The following is a 20,293-nucleotide window of genomic DNA, read 5'->3' as shown; positions in this document are numbered from 1 at the left end:
TAGAAATATGGTTTCAAATGTTAGCCTGGGGTCATAGTTAAATTCCAACCAGGACATTATCAGTGTAGAATTTGTATATTCTCCCCATGATTACATAGGGTTCCTCCATGTACCCTTGCGGCTGCACACGCCGTTTCCACGTCGCTGTAAAAACCCAGCAAGGTGGAAACGGCGTGTGCAGGGGGTCAGTTGAACATTTCCCGTGCAAGCAAGCAGTCAGCACTGCTCGCTGTCACAGCTCGTAAACAGTACTTGTGTATTATCACGGCGCTCACGATATTAAGTCGTACGACTTATAATCGCATCGCATGCCATCGCATGCCATACACCCGATGCACAGCGATGTGATGCGATTTTAAATTGTATAAGCCCCCTATACGATTTTTTATTGTATAAGCACCCTAATGGGGCTTACAATGTTAAATGCACTGCAGCGAGCCCCACGAGGGGACGCGTATTACTTTACATGTATTCCGCATCCCCTCGCCACACTTCGAGCTCGGTGGCTCGCTGCGCTCGCCACACTATATAGAATCAACTCCACGCCGACGTGGATAGTGGGGGTATGAAAAGGTCAGAGGACGCGTACCGCCACCCCTCGCGGGCTCACTACGCTCGCCACGCTTCGAGTTGGCGTTGATAGTGGGGGTGCCGTTGGGGGTGCTTTTAACATAGTAAGCACCCATGATGTTTAATTATCTTATAGGGGGCACTTTTAACATTGAAAAACCCATTAGGGTGCTTATACAATTTTAAATCGCATGCCATTGTATATGCGATACAGTGGCATACAATGCCATACAATGCGATGGTATACAATTTAAAATTGTATAACATCGCCTGCCATCGCCCAACATCGCATCGCATACCATCGTATGCCTTATGGTCTGCTATGCGATGAGCGCCGTGCTAGTACACAAGTACCAACCATTGAATATACCCCTATATGTTTATGTTATTTAAATGGATTACTGTACTTTTTATATATATTAAAAAGGACAGCCTATGAAAAAATATACTCATCTATTTCTGAAAATAATGAGGTATATTTACGAATAATGCAGCATTTTTAGCATTTTTTTTAATTTGTTGTTAAAAATGACAGTAAACGTATATGAAGCAGCCCTTACACGGTCCGTTTAACGGATCCGTTTGGGACTTAAACAGCACGCATAGTACAGAATGGATCGCATCCCTAGTGCATGCAGTGTGCATGCACTGCGATCCGATACGATGTGTACCTAGTACAAAAAGTATGTGCAGCACATACTTTTTGTACCGTACTATGTGATGCGTGGGAGCGCGCATCACATAGTACAGAACGGAGCCGTACACAACGGAGCGTGTATGGGCTCCTTGAGTCAGACGGGGAAGATAGTAAATAAGATCAAATAAAGATGTTTATAAAACAGCTGAAAATCTTAACCAAATATTTGTATTGAAAGGGGCATACTAATGGAGCGATTTTGTGCTCTTTTCTAAGCGATCTAACTAGATCGCATAGAGAGTAAGCACAGACCGCTCCATGTGTATGCTCCTGAGCGATGTCGATGAGTGGACCCTCGCATCGCTATCATCTGCTAGTTAAGTCAGTGCATTAGTCAAAATTAAATTGCTTAGCAAGTGATTGCAAATCTCTCTGTGTGCACAGAATGAGTGATAATGATCGCAATCTACATCATCCTAAACCACTACCCGGTCTTTTATATTTTCTTAAGTAATGTCACTTAGCAAAATTGCTTAGCACAAATAACTGCATGTGTATGGGCTCTATATGGGCGACACTGGGAAATCACCTACCCTAAATAGCTTAGCAAAATTGCTTAGCTCACATCTTAACATGTGTATGCCCCTTAACTCAGTGCCAAATACAGACTAACTCTAGGGAACAAGTCTATACTTTTATGGTATCCGGACTGATCATAGACTGACTCAGTGGCGTAACTAGAAATTTTGCTCCCCCCTGCCAAAAAAATTCTGGCGCCCCCCCTCCTTCCTTCCATTTTTTGGTAAATGAAACAGGACAGTTTCTCGGCAATTCGGCTCTCAATAAAAACACCCCCCCCCCCCCCCCCCAAATTAAAGAAAAACACAAAGAATTTATGAAGAACCTATAGTGTGCCCATTCCAAAAAGGTGTGTGGCAATGCTTATTAGACACTATGCAAAACACTGTAATGTCTATTACATATTATACCACACACCATAATGACCCTTAAGGCGATTGCGACCAATCGGCCCAAGTCGTCCCTCCCTGACATGCCGTCGGGTCCGATGCGCGCTCCCATGCGCAACTGACCCGACCAGGTGGTCGGACCGGTAGGCCGTCCGACCACCCGTTTCTCCTGGTGGTGAGGCGGGTGGAAAACAGGGACGCATGCAATCCATCACAACGAATCGCATGCGTCCCTGCCGCCGGGAAGGTCCTCGCAGGCTATCGGGTGTCCGTACACTGCTGCGAGACATTGCAGACAGTGTATGGACACCTTAACACATCGCTATCCATACACACTGGGCAAAAATGCCCAGTGTGTATGGACCTTTAGTGTGAGTGCCAATCCACAAATAAGATACCCCCTTCAGAGCTGACAGGGGGGCCTTGAGGTATATATATGTGTGTGTGTGTGTGTGTGTGTGTGTGTGTGTGTATATACACATATTTTATTGTCGGGAGATCCTGCGTTACCCTGAAATGTTTCTAATACATACAGGATATACACGCACACATACCATACAGACACACAGGACTTACATGCACATATACCATACAGACATGCATCACATACACGCACATACATACATACATACACACAGGACATGCATGCACACATACAGTAATCGCACACATACCGTACAGACACACAGGACATACACGCACACATACCATAGACACACACAGGACATTCAAGCACACATACCATACAGACACACAGGACATACACGCACACATACCATATACACAAACAGGACATACAAGCACACATACCATACAGACACACAGGACATACACGCACACATACCATGCAGACACACAGGATATACACGCACACATACCATATACACACACACACACACACAAGACATACAAGCACACATACCATACAGACACACAAGACATACACGCGCACATACCATACACATAAACACACACACACACAGGACATACACGCACACATACCATAGACACAAAGGACATACACACACATGGCATACAGGCACAGATACCATACATACACACACACACACACACACAAAGCATATTTATAAATATACACAAGCTATAGACACACATAGTATACACAAAGGACAAAAACACACACACTCACACATAGCATTTAAACAAAGTATACATACATTATACATACATACAGCATACTTACAAACACCAATACTAAAACAAATAACCCCCACATGCAATGGAGGGCACCCAGTTTCCACATACCCAGCCCTCCCCCTTCCCACTGCAGCTACCAGTACAACATAGTGCTCACTGGGCCACCAGCATACATTAATGGTGCCCACATTCTTCACCCCCTGCCCATGCCCCTCCAGCTGGCACCCACAACAAGGGACACAGACCTGTCAGTTGTCCATTCCAGGCAGGTTAATCTTCGTGTCTCAGGCAGCCCCATGCGTTGTAGACACTTAATAGAGAAGAGCTGAGTGCCGAGGATCTCTGCGCTGCAGCGCCACCTACAGGCAGCTCAGCAGTACATCCTGAGCTTTCTCCCAGCAGCTTGCACAGGACAGCCTTCGGCTCCGAGAGAGCCGTGACCCTCCTGCGCCCCAGTGGCGCCGGCTCCCCCCCGCGACCGCTGGGGCTGCCTATGCCTAGTTACGCCACTGGACTGACTCATGATAGACAGTCATATGGTCGACCACTAATGGTTGACAGTCAAAAGGTTGACAGGGTCAAAAGGTAGACAGTCAAAAGGTGGACAGGGATTTAAGGTCGACACACAATAGGCCAACAGGGTCTGAAAGTCGACATGGTCTAACAGTCGACATGGAAAAAGTCGACATGAAAAAGGTAGACATGCATTTTTTATAAAATTTTCAACCGGCATGTGCCGAAAGGCAGTATTTCATGTCCTACCATCCACTAGGGAGTGGAGGGAGAATAAAATAGTGTGTCGAGCGCAGCGAGGCACCGAGCCCAAAGCAAGCCATGCGAGGGGACGCGATACACTTAGACATGTCCATGTCGAAATATGTCAACATAGACACCTTAAAAACATTAAAAACTCCGGACAACCTTTTTCCATGTTGACCTTTTGTCTGTCGACCTTTTGACCATGTTAACCATTTACCTATCGACCTTTTGACCCTGTTGAACTTTTGACCCTGTCGACCTTGTGACCGTCGACCATAAGTGGTCGACCATATGACTATATGTCTATCATGAGTCAGTCTATGTTTTATACCATAACCAGTTATATTGTTAAAATATTGTTGCTATGGCTGCATGAGAACTGAAAGGAGTGAAGAATAGACAAATGGAGGCAAAAACATCTGGTAATACATGTCTAGTACTTCCATCTATGATGTGCTGTGTGTTTCGTGTCTGACAGATTTGTGTCCCATTAGTTTTATTGTCTTAAAATTGCAACCACAAATTAGAGATTTTGCTGTTTACTTTAAGGCTGTTAATAATTACATTAAACATACTGTATGCATTGCACAAGTTATATCCTTCTCCAAAATGTATAGAAAATACACACTGGATCTGATGTCACCTTTTGTTTATGTCATCAATGTTTTATCAGCTAGAAATGTAAAATTTCATGCTGTGATTACTTTCTTTGGAATTGGCAAAATTCATTCTGCCAACAGCAATCCATGTACTACAAAACCCCTTACTTTGTACCAACTGCATGAAATACTTTCCTGTCTGAAGGCTCGATTTAATTAGCTCCCAAAATGGAGAGAGCCATTCTCTATAACTGTCATTTCAGCACATTTTCACTGAGCAAATAATGAAGTGCACTGCTATCATTTTGAAAACTTAGATGATACAGTGAGCATTTACTTATTTGGAGCACTACTGCAGTATACATTTAAAATTATTTTAGCTTTTAAATCTTTCGTTATCTACCGTAAGCTTTTTGTTTACCATAAAATAAACGTTGTATCTGTTATCTAATTGCCACACTATGGCCTTTATTTAGATCTGATCGCAGTACAAATTTGTTTGATAAAATGGGCAAACCATGTGCATTGCAGGTGGGGCAGGTATCGCAAGCTGTATACACACTAGGCGATCTTCTGATTTTGGCAATATAGTGAAAATCGGACACTCCACTCGCATCATGTATGCACTGTAACATGTGCAGAGAGAGTTAGATTTGTGTGAGTTATGTTGTTTCAGTGCAGGGTAAATACTGGCTGCATTATTTTTACACTGCAATTTAATTTCAGTTTCAACACACTGCAAATGTAACTCTCTCTGCACATGTTTCATCTGCCCCAACTGCAGTGCACATGGTTTTACCCATTTTCCAAACAAATTTGTAATGCAATCAGATCTGAATAAGGGCCTTTGTTTTAAAAGTACATACGTGGTGCGATTGGAGCTTCCGATTTTCACTATATAGCCAAAATCAGAAGAAAAGTTAGCACAAATTGCCTAGTGTGTATATAGACAGTGCAGGCAAGCCAATTTTGACTACATTGTGTACAGGTGTTTAAGTGAGCCGGAATGGGGCGGAACTGAGTTCCTGCAGTTGTAATTGGAGCCAAAACTAGGTTCCGCCTCCTTCCGCCCACCATGCACGGCCACAATTCCATTTCTCTAACACAGCAGACTGGCTCAGGCTGCCTTAAGCGCAACCAGTGTCCCGCCACCTCTGCAGCCTGCCCAGAATCCCTGCAGTCAGAGAGACATTTACTTGCCAGTTGCCACTTATGAGAGGAAGGAGGATGTTGAGAGGCAGACAGCGCGACTCACTGTCTGCCTCTCAGTATTCGTCCCGCCCTCTCATTAGCGCCAATGCGAGCCAAATTAGCCAGAAGCCAGCAGTCTATGTATGGCTACCGCGCCTTAAAAAAAGCTGCCTAATAATCAGCCCGGTCAGCCGAAAAAAAAACTGCATAATAATTAGGCGGGGGGTGGGATACTGGGGGGCGGAGCTAAGGGGGATGATAAGGCCTGGCCCATCCGGCCTCCTCCAGTCCCTCTGCTGACATCATCACTCATCTGTGTCTCCTGAGGTGAGGAGCTGCTCTCTGCCGCCCTTTACCCATGAGGATGCTGAGGGTAGGGACAGGAAGGAGCTGTTATCGCCTGTTAATAATTATTTGAATTCACTTGGTGCTGCTCCTGGTTATACATTGTTCGGAAATTATACATTTATTTAATATAGGAAGTCCCTTTGAGGATAAGGTAGCCAGCTTTGTTTTTTTGTTTTTTTCCAGTGATGAGAAGTGCTGTGATGGAGGTGAAAAAAAATGTTTTCTGATGTTAATGCCTGTGTGTGTTCCCCCTGGCACTGTGCATGTAATGTTCTCCCTGGCACCGTGCATGTAATGTTCCCGCTGGCACCGTGCATGTAATGTTACCCCTGGCACCGTGCATGTAATGTTACCCCTGGCACCATGCATGTAACCCCTATCACAGAGCATGTTGCCCTTGGCACTGAGCATGTTACTCCTAACACTGTGCATGTAACCCCTAGCACTGTGCATGTAACCCCTGGCACTGTGCAAGTAAACCCTGGCACTGACCATGTAACCACTGGCATGTACCAAGAAAAGTAGCACTTATGTGGCATAATATGTAATGGGCATTACCATGTGGGGCATATTGTTTAATGGGCATTACCATGTGTAGCTTATTGTGTAATGGGAATTACAGTATGTGGCATTATATGTAATGGGCATTACGGTGTGCATAATCCCCATCCCACAAAGCCATGCCCTAAATATTTGCTGCGTGCACTAATTTCTTTTAGGTGTTGAGTTGTTTTGCACTGTGGGGCACAATTTCAATTAGGGGGTTATTATGTGGCCCGCATTATTCTTCATGAGTATGTGGGATAGGCCATCAATTTAAAGTTTGCAGGGGGGCACAGAACACCCTAGCACCCACAATGGCTGTGACATATGGGCCCTTATTCTGATCGGTGCGTACTTTCCCGACTTCTTACGGAGCGGTCCGCACGCCACGCTATGCGGACATCGTCCGTAGAAACGCCCATTGAGCCCCTGCATTCGGACGGACTCACTCTTTAAGAAGAGGGCGTGTGTACGGACGACATATAAACCCTGCGTGTGCGGAGGACACGTACAGATTCTGCACGGCTTTACCGCGTAAGCACGGTCTAACCGCGTCAGAACGTACGTGAAGAAGGCCGTATGCACCGATGCAGAGTATTTACGCACAAATCAACACTATTCTCATAAGAGCCAAATCTGTGCCATTACCCGCTTATGCAATTAGCCAACCTCATTCAAAAGGGATTGTTTTTAATGGTCATCTATTATTTCTCTATTTGATCATTAAACACTTTACTCCCACTTTACATTAACCCTTCCATCATGCTAAGTGCACCACGTTTTTTTCATGCCCCTTTACGGCCATGTGTTATCTATGAATATGTATATACATTTTGCACCTTATGTAACTAAACACCATTATTTAAAGATATATATTTATAGTTATATTTATACTGTAAAATAAAATAATAACACACATACCACTTCGAACTGTCAACACAAATATTTATTATAAAATTACAACAGAGTAAAAAAAAAAAAAATAATTCAAACAAGCAGGTCACACACAGCCTCCACCTCAGCGACCATCACAATAAGGAGCTGCCGCAGCCTGAGTATTGCCCCTTTTAATCTGGCGGCTTGCCTCTGTGGATCTGTGGGCATGTTAAAGGGGGAACAACATTAATTATGCTATTCAGGTTGACCTTGTACAGTCAATCTTAAGTACCTACAGCATGAGAATTCATACATAAAAACAATTACATAGCCAATACTGTTTGTATTGGTAAAAATAAAAATAGGCACACACACACACACACACACACACACACACACACACACTGGCTTACACTAATGAATATGTGACTGAAAAATCTCCTGCCTTAACACTCACCTTAACACTCAGCAATCTACTCCAAAGCTACATCCAATACAACATGCCACATTTTGCCATACATATATACCTGCATGTCACTGCTTAATAGCTAAACTGCATGATAGATAGAAACATGGATGGATGGATGGATGGATGGATGGATACATGGATGGATGGATGGATGGATGGATGGATGGATACCACATTTAAAGGCTAGCCTAGTCCCTCTACCCCTTACTTCCAGATTCATAGTCACATTGCCAGATAGGTGAAGCTGCTGCACTAAGCCGCTTCCTTACACCAAACAAATAGAAAGGCCCTCCATAAACCAAAACGCATCACCTACCTGAGGCTCTAGATTCCACCTTTGCAGCTTGGGCCTCTAACCCCTAAGTGTGTCTGTTGTAACCCACTTTAGTTTATTAAATAATAATAGAGTAAAACACACTAGATTCACCAGTGGTACCTAACAAATAGTACTACCACCAATTATTAATGATGCCTTATGTTTAACTACCAATTACTGCTTCCTCCACCACCTCGCATGGCTCCTCCTCTTCCACCAACTCCTCAGCCACCTCCTCCTCTGGCACTTCTGTGGCCTCCTCCTCGCCCACTTCTGGGCCCTCTGCCTCTGCCATTTCTATGGCCTCGTCCTCGTCCACTTCTGCGGCCTCGTCCTCGGCCACTTCTGCGGCCTCCTCCTCTCCCACTTCTGTGGCCTCCTCCTCGGCCACTTCTTCAGGGGGGGCCTCCTCCTCCTGGGCCTCTTCACGGGCCCGTCTTGCACGGTCACGTGCTGTAAGGGAAATCAAAATGCAGAGTGTTAAATAAGTCACATGAATTGTTCAATAATCCTGCATTCCAAAAAATGACATATTACACACACATTACAGCATGTCTAACATGAGGTACCACACAGATAGAGTATGTCATGGTTAACTCATGATGAACCAGGTTACCTTATTGGGACAAAAACGCATTAATGTACAATTAATGTATTAATGTATTAATGTAAGCATTAATGTACAATTGGCCATTTAATGTGTAAACACTTACAGCGTGCAATGCTGGCCCTTATTTGCTGGAGCTTTTTGGGCTCCCGGCGCCTCAGATCAGACCACCGCCGCTCCAGCTGGGCGATGGTCCTGCGCACCTGGGTGCGCGCGAATATGCGCCTGTGGGCAGCCGCATACGCGAGGCGCTTCTGCCTATTTGTTATGAAGGGCCCCGCACGCCCCAGCCTGGTCTCCATAACGGAGACCAGTGCCCTCAGCTCCGCGGCAGAGAAGGGTGCTGCTCTGCCATAGGCCGCCATCTTAGCAATGGCACAATCCATACAATCATGTCCTGTCATTGGTTGATCAGAGTGATATTTGGTATTAACTTTATTGTTCATTTTGTCAGTAACAGCGTGGATGCGCCAGGACAGATGGCTATCCCATTGCATCGCTGTACCTGTGCATAGTTTAGCAGACCATGCCATTACTTACTATCTCCTAAACAGACACTGTACAATAAGATGGTAACCCATTATATATAATCTATTACATTCACCAAACATGGGTATAAGCAACAGGTGAAATAGTCTGCATCACTAGCCACTTACACCTAACTCCACAAGGTACTAAACAGCTTTTTTATAGTGAAAGCTATGCAGCTGAAACATAGCAAATAGTGGCAGACCTTTTCCCAAAATTAGGCCATGCTGCCATGTGTACACTTACCTTCTACTGGCCCATACTAGAAAGGTGGAATGAAAAGTAGCTAGCATCAAGGCTGAATTTGGAGAGCTTTCACATGTGATTTGGATGCTAGCACTGATTACTTGTGCCTAAGTGGTGGACTGGATTTACATATGGAATGGGTATTGTCAGTTGTACTACATACCAAACAAGTGTACAGTACAGATGTACATTCACATATACATTTCATGTTTGACCTCAGTTTTATTTGGTCATTGGTGTTCACATCTGCATTTACCGACTAAATCAGACTTACTCAGTTTGCCAGGTTTTTTTAAAATATTTTTGCACAGCAAGGGGCGTGGCCTATGCGCCGCATGGTTGACGCAGCCGTACGGAACGCGGCCGTACGGAACGCAGGGTGTCGCTGATGTACGCCAATTACAGAAATACTATATAAAGGTGTGTTTGCCAAATGCAATGTTGTTGCACACATGTCTGCATTTCTATCTGAGGAAGAGCAGGAGTTGCAGGACCTATTTGCTCAGATAGACTCCAGCACCACCTATGTCCCCATCAACCCTGAACAGCCATTGGGGGAAGAGCAGGCAGATGGGCCATCGACATCAGGCCAATCGGCAGCTGGCCCATCCTCAGCATCAGCAGAATCATTGGGAACACAGCAGGTGGCTTCCCAACAGAGTAGCCTGGCCAGCACTTCAAGTACAGCGACCGGTGGCCGTGGCCGTGGCCGTGGTAGTGGTGGTGCCAGTGGTCATGGCCGTGGCCGAAATCGGGCAACAGAGGAACCAACCACCAGAAACATGGCATACGAACCGCAGGAGCTTGCCATCCTGGTGACCCGGGCACGGGATTTGATCGAGTGCCCACAGGACAAGTTGACACACACAAGGAGATGGAAGATCTGGGAGGACATAACGGCGGAGATTAATACGGTGGCTTCACAAGTTCGTGAGGCGGAGCACGTTAAGAAGAGGCAAGTTCATGTGTGTTACATTTGAGCAGTACAAGTCCAGTAATGTTTACATTAGATATTAGATGGAGTTGGTCAATGTTTGCCATGTCATTGAATTGATAGTTATTGTAGGGTGAGTGTGATTGTATCTTCTAAGGGTTGTTTTTCAAAATTAATATAATCTAAGTTTGGTGTCAGGAGGCACATGTTGTATTATGTTTCAGATTGCAATGGGTGCTACAGCAAACATGAGGAGTGACATGTATTAATATGTACACTTTGATTGCAGGTGGCACGACTTCAAAACGAACCTCAAAAAGAAATTGACCCAGCGGTGGGAACACAGCCACACCTCTGGGGCTGGCCCCATGCCTTCAAAGCTGAAGCTCACCCCCCTGGAGGAGATGGCAGAGTGCTGCATTGCAGTCGAGGAGGTCCGGGGGTGGGGGGGGGTGAGCACCATGGACAGCGAGTCCCCAGCGGAAGTCATGGCTTCTTGGCTTGAAGGTAATTATTTGCCATGCCATAAGTAAATGGTTCGAATTTTGCATGGGATGTGTTGTAATTTGAATTTTCTCTTTCACCAGCATCCCCACCGCTTGGTCAACAATCTCTTGAGGAGGTTGAGGAGTCTGTGCCACCTGGCCCCAGTAGCAGGCCCGTGCAGCAGCAGCCGCCAATGTCCGCGGCTGAATTGGCCACGTGGGGGCATGTGCTTGTCAATATTCAGCAGCAGGGAGAGTCGGCATCAGAGCAGGTGCGTAGGACCGAGGAGGTGTTGCAGGGTTTGATCAGCAGCCAGCAGAGTATCGCTGAGAGCCTGCAGGCTATGACTGCCAGCCAGCAATCTATTGCTGCTAGCCTGCAGGTGCTGGCTGATCAAGCCCTGTGGCAAAATGAACTCCTCCGCCATAATGATCTTATGGTGGAGCTAGTTGCCAGCAATAGGGTCCTAATGTCACCCATTTCTGGTGCATTACCACCATCAGCACTCCCTGCTGCCAGAGGGGGAAGACCATCCACCCCCTCCCCAGCATGTGCTCCACCTGACCCACCATCTGACCGTGGCCGTGGCCGAAGAGCTGCTGCACGTGGCAAGGAGCCTGCCAGGGGCAAACGTGCCCGCAAATGAACTTGTGTCCGCATTAATCTCCACCCTTATGTCTTCCCAAATCTTTCATTGAGCTGTGTGTGTCAGCATCCTGTGTCCAATTCCGTGCCGAGGGTAGCCACATTTGCCCTCGGTTCAAATGTCATGTTTGGTTCCCCTGTTGCCCTGTTTTGGCTAGCATTACTGTGTGCTGTACTTGAAGTGTTGGTGCTATACTTTTGTTGTGAAGCCACCTGATGTGTTCCTAATGATTCTGCTGTGGCTATGTATGTCTATAATACATGTATTTATTATATATTATTTACTTTTATTCCTGCTATGCTACCTTTTATTTTGTGACGGTTTCTAATTTATTTTATAAGTTCATTTAATAAATGTTATTTTTTTCCCCCCAAATGTGTGGTTTAATTGATACATGTAGAAGTGACATGTGTATTTGTGTTATTAATATTAAGTTGTGTCCATTATTTGCAGTGTAAAAGTGTGTGAAAAGAGCAGCATATATGTGTGTGTTTAGTAATGTTCCATTTAAGCTGCAATGGTTCCAATTGAAGCAGTGACAAGCGTGTAATTAACAAGTAATGAGTAAAGTAGGTGATTGTATTGTGTTCAGCTGACATTGGTTGAGGTGCGTCCGTCCTGATTAGGCATTCCGATTGCCTAGCGCATGACCGAGTGGTGTCCGCAAAGTAATACTTGCTTATGAACACCGCATATTTCTTCCCTTTTTGTTCGCGTGTATTCGGTGTGCTGTCCAAATGCACGCCCACCAAAATAAGTGTACTCCCCCGTGTCCGCCCATGTTTCCGCCCAGTTTAGCCCACTTTGAAAGTACGCCCCTGTGTCATTCCGAATGACGCCCATAATACGCCCATATTTCCCGAGTGTTTGCGGTGCACATTTATGTACGGTATTATTGAGTACAAGTACGGAGACCATGCGTGGCACATGCGCATAGCGTTCCCCACGCATGCACAGACGGCTAAAAAACGCCATCCGAAAGTATACGGGAAAGTACGCACCAACCAGAATAAGGCCCATGGGGAGAGGGGTGCGAGAGATGGGGGAAGTGAGTTCCACCACCTCACCAGGACCACTTTAAGCACTGATTGTGTAGAATCTAGTGTTTTAGTACAGTCAAAATCAGCTATAGTCAAAATATCAAGTAAATATAGTCAAATTCTATGGTTTTGGGCTCCAATATCATACACAGCCAAAATGTAATTGTGTCTATGCACCCTTAGTGCCTGAATCAGACCTGCCTGCTATGCAGCATATATTTGCTGCCTAGCTAGCAGGTAAACGCCACCCCTCCAAATGCACGCCACTCTCCCCCCGCCGAATCCCCTCTCTACCATGGGAGGGGATGTGTACACTTACACATACGCTTGCATGCGGCTGCACGGAGGAGAAATCATTCAATGGTTGCTAAGCATAGAGTGATTTTTCCTCCCTTCGCATATAAAAGTGAGTCTATACTTATCCTGGATGGAAAAGGCCAAAATGGGGGTGGGGCTGACATCACGTGACATCAGCCGCCAACCCCAAGCAGGCATTGCCATGCCTGCATTCTGATGGGCCTGCCCATGATTTTGTACTCCTTGACAGGGGTTTCTTCATTGTTGCCAGGGTTTTGTGCTTGTTGCCAGGGATAACGTGCTCGTTGCCAGGAGTTACACACTGTATGCTTATTACCTGGGGTTGCATGCTCGTTGCCAGTGGGTTTCTTGCTTGTGGTCAATGGCAATGTAGGATGGAAGCACACCATTAGTAGTAGCATAGTGGATTAAGTTGTAAATGGATACCGTAACAAGATGGCACAGATGTTTAGAAGGTGGCCATCTTGGTAAGGAAGATAAGTTGTCCTAAAGAAGACGATATGGAGAATACACAGCTGCATCTCTGGCTTCAATACTCTCCTCGCTACAAGCTTCTCCATATTGTATAAACTTTTCCATAAAAAACTCAGGTGGGTGTTTTTACAGTATGTAAATCTATCATATGAATTATATGAAAACCTAACTCTGCCTATTCCACCTCAATATATGTAAATGACCTTATGTCAGCTTCATCTCATTCGCCGATTTAGGTAATGGCCACTCCAACTTGCCTAACTTTGCCCTCATTTGATGATAGTGAATTTAATAGAATAATAAAAAAGCCACTATGACGTGTTTAATATTTTTATTATACAGTATGTATACATACTTACTAAGTATGACAGTTACAATGGCAGTATGTGCATGTCCTACCCATTTACACTCCATTTAATATGGAATATGGTACAGTACATTGGAAATATTCTGCAGTTACTGGTACATTTCCAACTGACATTACCAATACAAGCATCCAAATGTGCCACCCCCATATAGGTTGCCTGCTCTGCCTCAGCCACCTCAGTATGATACAAAAATACCATCATGGCAGCTCCACCTCACTCACACATGCACACATATATTCTTATCACCTCCCTCTCTCTCTGTATAGCATATACCCAGCCCTGACTCGGTCACCTCTCTCTCTCTCTCACACATACTGTATAGCATATACCCAGCCCTGACTCGGTCACCTCTCTCTCTCACACACATACTGTATAGCATATACCCAGCCCTGACTCGGTCACCTCTCTCTCTCAAACACATATACTTCAGCCACGTACCTCTCACCCATATCTGCTCCTGCACACACATTTATATCCTATGCCTGCCCCAGCCACCTCAGTATGATACACAAATACCCTCATTGCAGCACCACCTCACTCACACACACACACACACATATACCTTAACCAACACCCACTCACATACATATACCCAGCCCTGCCCCTATCAACTCCCTCTAACACATACAGTATATATCACAGCCACCAACCTCCCTAATATATATGCTCCTGTCTCAAACACCTCCATCTCACACACATACGCCAGGTCCTGCTCTAGCCCAGTCATCTCCCTCTCAAAGACATATATACCCTAGCCATCGTGCCTCACTGCTGTCATCCAGAGTTTTCCAGTGTGTTATTTGGTTTGCAGTGATCCTGCAGTCCAACTGTTACCTTCTTTCTTACTACTATTAAATGCAATGCTTTATGGTTTGCCTACGTATTTCTTGTCCATATTGTTGGTTGTTATGTCTCTTCTATTGTAGACAATTTGTTGAGGACATGTATATACATGTATTCCCTCATCTGCAGCTGCAAAGATGGGCCCCCTCTCTGTCTGTCTCCTGAACAAAAGTCCCAGCAGTACTCATCTGACGGAGCCCCTGGCAAGCATATGCTGTGACAATTAATTGCTCTGTGTTTCAGATCGCACCTCTTCTTTATTTTGGGTTGTTTCTTTATGACATCTTTTGAATTGAAAACCTTTCAGTACTCTTTACCCTCATGACAATGATCAAGCATGATTCTCTTAGAGAGATGTTTCACACTTGATTTTCCTTCCTGGCTACACTTTAAGGTGTTTTGTCTTTGAAAGCAACTGTTGGAAAATAATTTTTCAGGTAGTCAGCTGTTGATGGTTATGGTCTTTTAGATTTACAGTGTCTAAGTCTATAATCAAAAGGTTGACAAATAATGGTCGACAGGGTCAAAAGGTCGACAGTCAAAAGATCAACAGGGTCAAAAGGTTGACATTGAAAAGGTCGACAAAGGTCAACCTGAGTTTTTAATTTTTTTGTTTCTATGTTGGCATGGATACCATATACTGTAAGTGTAACACTGTGCTCGCCATGCTTCTAACACGGTGCCTTGCGGCACACTATTATAATCTAACCGTATGCTCATGAAAAACTCATGTCGACCTTTGCCAACCTGAAAAACTCATGTCGACCTTGTTCATATCGAGCTTTTGACTGTGTTGACCTTTTGACTGTCGACGAATAGTTGTCTACCTTTTGACTGTCTACCTAGACACTGTCGATCTGAAGCCTTGCTACAGCTGTGAACATGGCCTTTGCTCAAAATTGCTTAAGGCCTGCTCCTTCAACATACAGTATAGTCTTTCTCCACTAGCATGCAGTTTTCTCTGGGGTCCACGCAATAGTCAACTATAGTCAGTGGCGTAACTACAATTTGTGCACCCCCACCACTAACATTTGTGTGTCCCCCCTCACCGCTGTACCTTCCTCCACCGCCGCTGCCCCGACCGTTGCAGGACCAGCAGATCATCCTGTCTGTAGTCCCGACGCGGCTCCAGTTAGAATGTCAAAATGCAAAATGGCTGCTGCCTTACAGCAGACCGTTATTTAAGATGCAAGAGGAAGTCTTCCACCAGCAGAGATTACTATTGGCTCCCAAGCCACTTTACCATCATCGACTCCCTAGTCGACACAGGCATCGACACAGTCTATCCATGGCTCCCAGGTCATTTCCATATCGGCTTCCAGGCCATCAACACCCATCTTGGCTCCCAGTCCATGGACAACCATCTCGGCTCCCAGGCTGTGGACATTCCTCTTGGCTCCCAGGCTGATACAGGCCTTCACGGCTCCTAGGCCATTGATATCTCTGTCTGGTTCCCAGGCCAACGCATTCCACAGTTCCCAAGACTACTCAGTCCGCGACTTCCAAGCTAAGAGTAAACCAAAGACTATAGGTCACCAGAACTCAGCCAACACTATCCATACCTCAGTGATTGGCCAGTTTGGTGTGGGAGAGCCGCGACCTGCCCACCGAATGCAGCAAAGTCAAAACCTCCTTGTGGGGGTCCCTGGTGAAAACCGTCGGTTAATCTCCCAGATGGGAAGTCGGATTACGACTAATTTTACATTGACCAAGCAATTGACTGTCCAACAATTCTTTGCAAGGAAGTAGAAGTACGAATGACAGCAGTCACCATGTCACCCAGCCAGAAAACACTCTTGAACCTGCCCTGCCATCACCTGAAGCAAGAGTGGAACTCAACAACAATAACAAGGTGGAATTCAACCCTCTATATGCTTAAGAGGATGGAGTAGCAGCAAAAGGCCCTTCAAGCCTATACATCCACCTGACTCAAGCGCAGAGAATGATTTCCGAGTTGTGCAAGGATCTCCAATGCTTCAAACTTGCCACAGGCAGGGTCAAATGCAGGATTTTCAGAAAGGGGGTTTCCAGAGGGGCGGAGCAAATCACGGAGATGGACACTTAGGTGATCCAGTATATGCCGGGTCAGTTAAAGTATTATAGATAGACCAAATATATATAAATAATAATAATAATAATATATATATATATATATACACACACACACACACACACACTCACACACACATACATATATACATACGTACATACATGGGCATCAACAGCAGTGTAGACCCATGGGCATAGCAATGTATTGGGGCCCCTACCGATCCTCCAGTGGTAGGGGTGGGGGAAGCTTTGATGTCCCGCGGGTGGTAGGGGGTATTATATCAACCGCTCAGCATGTAGGGCCTGGATCAGTAATTTCCACTAATTACCCCTTTACTGCACAGATGGTGGGGGATGGGATGGGAGAAGGGGGCATTGGGCTTAATGAAGGGGCCCTGATACATAACTTCCAGGGTCGTATAAAGGTTTCTTTAGGGAATCACTCGCTGTGTTGAGTATGGGGGTTGGAAGATGAACTGCGTACCGTACTCACTAGAAAGAAAACTTTATACGCTCATAACGGTTTCTTTAAATCCCGACACATCAGGTTTCCATTTCCATGTATACTCATGGATGAGTGCCGTGTGGATTGCAAAACAAAGGTATAGAATTTTTTGTAAAATGGATTAAATACACTTCTTCATTAGGGGTATGATGGGAACCTTTAAGGGCATACCAAAACTCACAGGAAGAATAGCACCACCGTGTTCATAAAGGTTTCTTTAGGGGATGATACCAACTGTGTAGAATCCCTTTCTAACAATATTGCGTACCGTACTTACAGCCCATTGAAGTGAGTACGGTACGCAATATTGTTAGAAGGGGAGGGTGACTCCCTAAACAAACGGGTGATTCTCTAAAGAAACCTTTATACACAGGTTCTCACAAGATTTCTTGTGAGTTCGGTACGCTTTTAGTTATCAACCTTTTCACCTTGATCACCTATTGATTATTAAGTTTTTGACACATTGTTTTCAATTTTATTTTATGACACAAGAACACCACACCGGTTGATTTACAGTATCTACACATCGTTGTTCTCTTGAATACGGTATCTTACAAAGGAGGCATTTCCAGTGATCCTCCTGGCATTTCCAGTGATCCTCCAGGCATTTCCAGTGATCCTCCATCAACTGTGAGGCAGCAAGGACTCCTATATTGCGCCTTGGGACATTCTGTTCTTTTTGTTTGTTTCATTTCATTTTTTGTCTGCAGGCTTTATTTTTATTTTAAATTATAATGGAAACTTGTGCTTGTTTACACAGAAAAAATACTGTAAACTGTATTGCTTTAACATACAGTATTGCTTTCAATTAGCTCTATATACTGTAGGAGTATATAGATGAAAAAAGACTCATTATCCAAATAATATCGGTCTTACAGTGAATCTGAAAGTAAGATGTGAAAATGGAGCCCAATGAGCACCTAAGAAAATTAAAGATAAACATCCAGACACTGGATAGGCAAGGCAGCCCCTTAAACCTCAGCATCAGAGTAAAGGGGCCTACACACCTAGAGATTATGGGGCACTTTCTAAGTGATCTCACTAGATCACTTAGAAAATGCCCCTACATCGCTCCATATGTAGAGGCCATAGCGTCAGAGAGGGTCGGGGGTGCTCATCGATATCGCTCAGTGATTAATAACCAGAATGCTGGATATTTATCAGTAAGGGCCAGTATTCACCAGAGAACACTGGTCCTGACAGATCGCTCAGCACACAGGCCCTTATTCTGATTGAGTTGGACGGCTGTGTGTGCGGACGGCTGATGTTTTGCAAGTGCGCATGTGCAGAGGCGCTTCTGTGCATGTGCGTATGCCTTGCATGTCTGAGCACGGCGTGAATTCCGTGCGGAAAAATATCGTACGGGACCATCCGTACAGGGGGTGAAGAGGGGGGGGTGAAAGGCTGTTTGGGCTCATTACCATATGCGTACGCCACACGTGTCATGGGCGTTCCCATGAAAACGCTGGGCTGGCATATGGAAATGGGGTCCTGACGCACATGTGGGGGCAGACAGCTGACATAGCCGGATGTCAGCTGCCTGCCCATATCCCTGCCTTCACACAGACAACTGTCCGAGTGGTCTGGAGCACTTGTGGCTGCCTGACCGCTCTGTCCATCATTTGATGGTCGGAGACCATCGGAGGATGGGGGAGGTTCCCACAGGCCAGCGAGTGGGTGTTCACATGAAACATCCACTCGCTGTCCATTCGCTTGGTGTCCTACCGCATTCGGACAGCGTGAACGATCCGTACGATAGGGGGGGTTAAGAACACTCGGTGCCCGTCCAAAATACGCAACCGTCCGACTCATCAGAATAAGGCCCACAGTGCTGACACATCACTGTGTGCTGAGTGATCTTGTTTTGCGTTCTGAGTGATCTGGTATTGCTCAGAATGCTCAGCAAATCCCTACATGTGTAGGCCCTTTATGAAGACTACTTAGGATGGACAACTTTAAAGGAGCTACAGAATTCATCATAGGTTGAGACTGCAGTGAACGAGTACCATATCAAACGCTGTGCATACAACTGGCCTGTATGGGAAGATGGTTATACAAAAGCAATTGATCAAAGTAAAAAAAATAAGGCATGTCTGGAGTTTTCCAGATAACATTCAAGTGACTCATCTAATTGTCTACCTGTTCCTGACCTCAGCTATTCCTAGTGACCTAACTTCATACTGATAACATACTTCCAGTTTTACTCCTGGACACACCAGCACCTGTACAAGGGAACCTGGGAAGAGCAATGCAACCTACATATCATGTACAGCTAAATCCATAACTTCCTATAGGGGTCCATGGGGAATACCACCAGCACATTATACAGTACTCAGCATCTCTATTTTGGTCTTTAACAATTCCTTGTATGGGCAAGAATGTATCAGCAATTCGTGACCTGTGACACTGACCAACTTATATACTATAGGACATTTCTTGGATACAGATCACTGAGAGGTTGTGATCTGTTTAATTTGTGCTGCAATAAATTTTATGAGATACAGCAGTATAATTAAAGTCAAGACTTTTAATAGAAAACTATAGATAATAGAAATACAATACATTAACCACATGCTTTGTGTTCCACTTCATTTAGTAATGCTTCCATGCCTATTTTAAAATAATTTAATTATGCAAATTACAGTGCAGTTAATTTGTCTCATTTAATGTATTAATGATTTGTGTGAATTACAGCCCTTCATTTCCCAAATTATTAAGCGTTGCCTAGACAGAATAGATGTAGTATATTATACTTCTACAGTTTCTATTGAAAATGACAACTATTTTAGAGCTCTAGAAATGTTTTATATTTACA

This window comes from Crinia signifera, chromosome 5 (genome assembly GCF_055691185.1).
Source record: "Crinia signifera chromosome 5, ASM5569118v1, whole genome shotgun sequence".
NCBI classification, from domain to species: Eukaryota; Metazoa; Chordata; class Amphibia; order Anura; family Myobatrachidae; genus Crinia; species Crinia signifera.
The sequence above is the reverse complement of the archived record's forward strand: the minus strand, read 5'-3'. Positions refer to the sequence as shown.